Source organism: Pteropus vampyrus, unplaced genomic scaffold (assembly GCF_000151845.1).
Source record: "Pteropus vampyrus isolate Shadow unplaced genomic scaffold, Pvam_2.0 Scaffold150, whole genome shotgun sequence".
Classification (NCBI taxonomy): Eukaryota; Metazoa; Chordata; class Mammalia; order Chiroptera; family Pteropodidae; genus Pteropus; species Pteropus vampyrus.
This window is the reverse complement of record NW_011888931.1, coordinates 2,787,896-2,793,538: the sequence shown is the minus strand read 5'-3', so window position 1 is coordinate 2,793,538 and position 5,643 is coordinate 2,787,896. Positions and strand designations below refer to the sequence as shown.

At 39.1% G+C, this 5,643-nt stretch overlaps 1 pseudogene; it reads right to left on the bottom strand.

Annotated features, from left to right (window-relative positions):
- LOC111745276 lies at positions 1-114 on the bottom strand (annotated as a pseudogene).
- Positions 115-5,643: the final 5,529 nt, after the last annotated feature.

Here is a 5,643-nt window from a genome sequence, read left to right as displayed (position 1 = left end):
TATAGCACCTGGTCTTCCTAGGTGGTCTCTCATCCAAGTACTAACCAAGCCTGACCCTGCTTAGCTTCCGAGATCAGACAGGATCTGCTTGTTCAGGGTAGCATGGCCATAGACTTGGTGTTTCTAAGAGGATAAAATCATGCTAACATTCGGTAGTGCGATCTCTAATACACTGACTGACTACTTCACCTTTTTTTGTCTTCCGACCTAAGAGAAATTAAATTAGAATTTTAGAAAATTGTCTATTACAGGTGGTGTTTGATTTAAAAAAAGCATACATGTACTGTTGCCTCTAATAACTCTGTGTTTTAATCTGTACTCGGTATCCTATGTATGTATTTTTTATTCAGTATTGACAGTATTATAACTGCATGGAAAGACCTATTTGCCTCCAAAACGACCACGAAAGGAAAATGTTAGTGCTATGACTTTGAGGAATTAGGCGCCTTTTCTAATGATGAGCGTTTATTCTCCAGGCTACAATTATCTCCACCATTCCCAGGCAGGGGAAGGCCTCTCCCTGAAGCACAGAGCAATGTGTCAGGGCACAAAATGTGGGCTAAAATGAAATGTTTTTTTAATTAATATTAAACCAAAAGTCTGTGTAAAGCATTTCCTTTTGATACTGTTCCGGATTCTTCATTACAGAGTCTATTTTCTGTGGCTGTTTGGCTCTGAAACCCTCTTTTATCAATTTCTTTTTCCTACTGAGTTCTAATATGCAGGATATAGCGTATCCTGTACTCACCAGTTATGGCTTTTGAGGTAAAATTTAAAAATGAAACATGGCTTCTCTGAGACTCTGGGAAATTAAGTATATTGATTTGCTTTTACCATGTGCTAAAAAGGCTTTGATTTATCTACCTTTTTAATCTTCAGATCTTGGCACCAAATAGAGGCGACAAGAGAAATGAGGTCGGAAAAGACGGTTTTACTTCTGTCAGACAAACTAGCCAGGGCATTCTTTTAATCCATTTCTGGGCTGTGAAGGGATAAAGGACTGACGGGAATGGACACCCTCTGAATGTCATGACAATGCCCGGGGCTGACAGCAGGCCCCTGGGAAGAAGTCAGAGAAAGGGGCTGTTCAGTTCTAGAACATAGTTTGTGGAGGCACAATGAAGGAAAGACAGTCTGCCCCCAAGTTTCTGCTTCCAAATTTGAGAGGAGCTCTTCTAGGTTAAGCACTTCTTTCTCTGGCTCCTTACTGAGGGGAAAAAAAAATCCAGATATTGAAATAGCTTGTTGTTCGTTAACCCTTGGATGTGAGTTTATTTTTCTGCCTGTGTTTATTTAAACACAGCTATGCCCGTTAGTTTATATATTGTCTGTGGCTGCTGTTACACTGCAGTATAGGACTGAGAAGTTGTAAGAGAGACCACAAGGCTCACAGTGCCCGAAATAGTTATTATCTAGCCTTTTACAGAAAAACTGTGCCGACCTTTGTCCAAAGTTGTGGCCTCTAATACAGTAGCCACTAGTCACACGTGGCTATTCAAATGTACATTTCTTAAATGAAATATAATTTAAAATCCAGTCCCTAATTTGCACCAGCCCCACTTCTAGGGCTTGTTAGTCACCTGTGCCTATCATCTTGGTTGGGGCAGATACAGAATATTTCCATCATGAGTGGGACATATTGGAAAGTAAGAGGTACTTATATATTAATTAGTAAATTATGTTACCATAGTCCTTTATGTTAATCCACTCACACCCAAGCGTATCATGTTGTTTGATCTCTATAACTTTTTTTAATCGAAGATAAAAATCATCTTAGGCCATGGTTACTGAACTCATTGCCTGTCTCTGGGCAGTATGACATGTTTTATTCTATAAATAATCATCCATATGGAATTCTCTTCAGGGTGTTCATGATCTAATTTGTAAAAGTGATTATTTTCTCGAGTCTAAATGCTAGAGGCGTTCTAGCAGTTTCCACATATCTCATTTTACCACGGCATTCGCAGTTTCTTCCTGGCCTCTCGGTGGGAGATAGAAACACTCTGGACTGTGGACTGGATTTCCCTCACTTGGAAGGAAAGTCACTCCAGACCGCAGCCTGAGAACCCTTGGCTGCAGCTGTAAGATGAGGGCAGCAAACTCTTCCAAAAAAAGTGCTGGAGACATAATTGTTGCTACGAGTGAGCCACTTTCCTGAGGAAAGACTTTGGATGCTGGAGGAACCATTGCCCACAGTCTTGGCAAAGGTTTGGCTTTCTTTGAGATAATATGTGATATATTAGAACTGGTAAAGAAGGGGGCGGGACATGGGAAATCCCCTTCTGATCTGCTCTGCGAATCATTTCTGTATTAGTTAGGGCAAAAGGCTAAGTTGCCTTTCGAAGAGATCCAACAGTGCAGTGGTTTAAAAGACAAAGAAGTTTATTCATTTCATATGACAGTCCAAGGTGAATGTCCCAGATGCACTCTGCTCTGTTCCACAGCTATTTCAAGACATAGGTTCCTTCCAAGTCTTTGCTCTCTCCTCTCCCGCCCCCCTGTTCCCTGGAAAAATTGCCACGTGCACGGCTGAAGCTGGTCCACGTTTCAACTTGTGAGAAGGGAAGAAAAGTGTGGAGGAGAAATGCCCACTCCCCGAAGGTCTGGGACCAGCAGCGTCACTCCGCACTCTGTTCGCAGTCCACTGGACTGGCAAAGTCATCTGACTTGAAGGGTGACGGGACCTGGAGTCCGCACTGGCGCTCAGGAGGAAGTGGAAGTAGATTTTGGTAGCCTGATGTCGCTCTCCACTGTCCTTTCCTTTTCTGTTTTTGATACTTTTTTCCTTTCAGACATCAAGACTCCACTCTGCCCCAAAAATATATTTTCTCTTCTTCCCTTCCCTTTTTACTTCTCTCTCTCCCTTTAAAAAAAAAAAAAAGAAGAAAATTCCAAGAATGAAAGTTAAATGGTTTTTGCAATCTTTTTGTTATTGTTTCAAAAAAATGACAAATCCCCAAACACATATACTTGGTAGAAAATGTATTGCATTTTTAGAAGGAACAAACCTTTTGTACACAAATGTTAAACTCTCTAAAATGGGAGCTATTGAGTGTTTGCCTGGAGCGGGGATGGTGTGGGACACTGGCCCCCTCATCATATCTTCAACAGCCAAAAACAGAGGTACAGCCAGAATGGTCTTCAGAGCCAATCAGTTGTGTGTATGTCTCATTACTTTGTTCCCTTCATTCCACTAGAGCAGCTCCAAGTCACAACCAGTGGGGATAATTGACGTTAAAATGCTCAACCCCAAGTGCCCAAGCTTCCCCCAAACAATTGAGGAATTGTTCTAGGACCTGTTGATGCAACAAACCTCACGCTGAGAAGTTTGTCCCGTAATTAGCAAGCAGCAGCTGTCAAGCCCATCAAGTGGTTTTTATGTGATGAAGTGAATGAGACAAAGCAGTTTCTTCTTCTTCTCTGGCAGGGAAGACAGTTGGTTTCTGAGTGGAGCTGACACTTCTGTAAAGGAAACTAAACGAATCTGGCTTCCATTTCACACTCTTGCTTTCTAGATTGATACCAAATCTATGAGTCTCATCATTTGAGCTTGGTTCCCCGGTACTTGGCTGATGGAATGGCAAATTCTTGATGTGGCTCAGGGAAGGTAATAAAGGCTGTGGGTTGTAAGCCCCATCTACTGTGTGCCTGAATGACCCTTAATAATCTCTGGGGATTCTCAAAACGGAGAATGCTTTGCACTTTCTCAACACTGGAAGGAAGTTCAATATGTGATCATTTTGACCTTAACATTGACTTTTTGTATTTGGGGATGTAGAATGATGTAGAATGAAACCAAAGTCAGTGCTAGAAGAACACCATTCACTGTATACTTGTAATTAAAGTCAATGTGAATTTTATCTTTTATTTGCATTTGATGAAAACATACACTTGTAAAGAGACATTGTGGAGTAGTGGAAAGAACAGCAGATGAGGAGGAACTGGGTAGCAGTTATTTAATTTCTGTGGGCCTCAGCTGCCTCACCTGTAAATTGGGACCATTCATTAGATAATCTTTAGAATTTTATCCAACTCCAAATATATGTGGATTGATGGATAGTGTGCTTTACCAAATACAGCAATGTATATAGTAATGTTCTTAAGATGGTTTTAAGTAAACTCTATGTCATTATAGATATATGATAATATATTTGTATGTATGTTTACATGAGCTATGATAAAGCTTTATGGACACGCCAATGCATTAAATATTTTTCTCATATACTTATACCAGTGAGAAATGCAAATGAATTCAAAATATGACTGTCATGTTCCAGAATATATGAGAAAGGAAATTCTTTTACTCAGCATTATATATTGAAATTCATATAATCATTGTTATTAATATCATATACTACGATGATGACTATAAATACTATGAATGAAATATGTAAAAAGCAAAAGTTCAAATTGGTACTTTATGTATGTTAAAGACTGTGATGGAAAATCTTTTAACATAGAAAAATTCTCATTTACTTTAACTCTCACTATAGAGTTAATTCCTAAAAAGCCTTCAGCCAATCTTGTCATTATAGAATTGGGGGGAAATTTATGGTACATAATAGTTCATTGTTTATTATAGTTTCCAAACCATGCCATGCATCTGTTGGTGGTCTTTAAATTGTAACCATGTGAAATGAAATCGGACCACTGGCATCAATAGCACAGTGGCACCTGTAAAATGAATAGAATATGAATATGTATAGGGGAATTTTATTTATATTTACCTCAATTTCAGATTATCTAACAAAAGAGCAGCTGCTACATGACCTCAGATAATATCGTAAAGAAAAATGTCTTATTTAACTTAGAGGTTGATCTAATTTGCAAGTTAGAGAAAGAAAATTTTATTTTTCAATTACTGCAGATGTTATAAACTAGACTATTATAAGTCTTAATGGCAGAGATAAGGTAAATTAATGTGGATAGTTAGGAAATAAGCCCTTCTATTATTCTCTGCCTTTATTTGTTCCATTGTAGTCCCAGTTTATATCACTGCACCTGACACATACATAGAGGGAATTCAATAAATCTTCGTTCAGTGAATAAAGGAACAAATGAATAAATTAGGAAGAGGTTCTTATAATGTTACATTTTGATAAAGCTCTCCCAGACCAAAAAGATGAAGAACTTCTAATTTCTCTGGGGCCTCGGGAATGAAATGTTTTATTGTCATAGAAACATAGCCCATGAATGTTTTCAGTGGTGGAGAGATGCAGATTTCACCTACTTGGTTTTCTTAGAGACGAGACTGCGCTGGAACCTGCATTTCTGTCCTGCATCTCTGCCCCACAGAGATTAATATATTGGGACTGAACGACATTTGTTTGTTCATCTATTATTTCAAAATATTTGCTGAGCACCCATCCTGTGCCAGGCATAGTACTAAGTTCTGGAGATTCAGAAATGAACAATCTAGGTTCTATACTTCTGAGGAGTTCCAACTCTGTCAGGGGAAAGAAACACATAAAAAGACACGGTCTCGAGCAGACTAAATTTGGAACCCAGCTCTGGCCCTTTCTAGCCACGTGACTGTGACTAAATACTGATTCAGTTTCTTCACCTACAGGGTGGATATATTGCTAGTAAACTGCATATTTGAATGCTGACCTCTAGGAATCCCATGTCTGCTGGCTCCTTTCT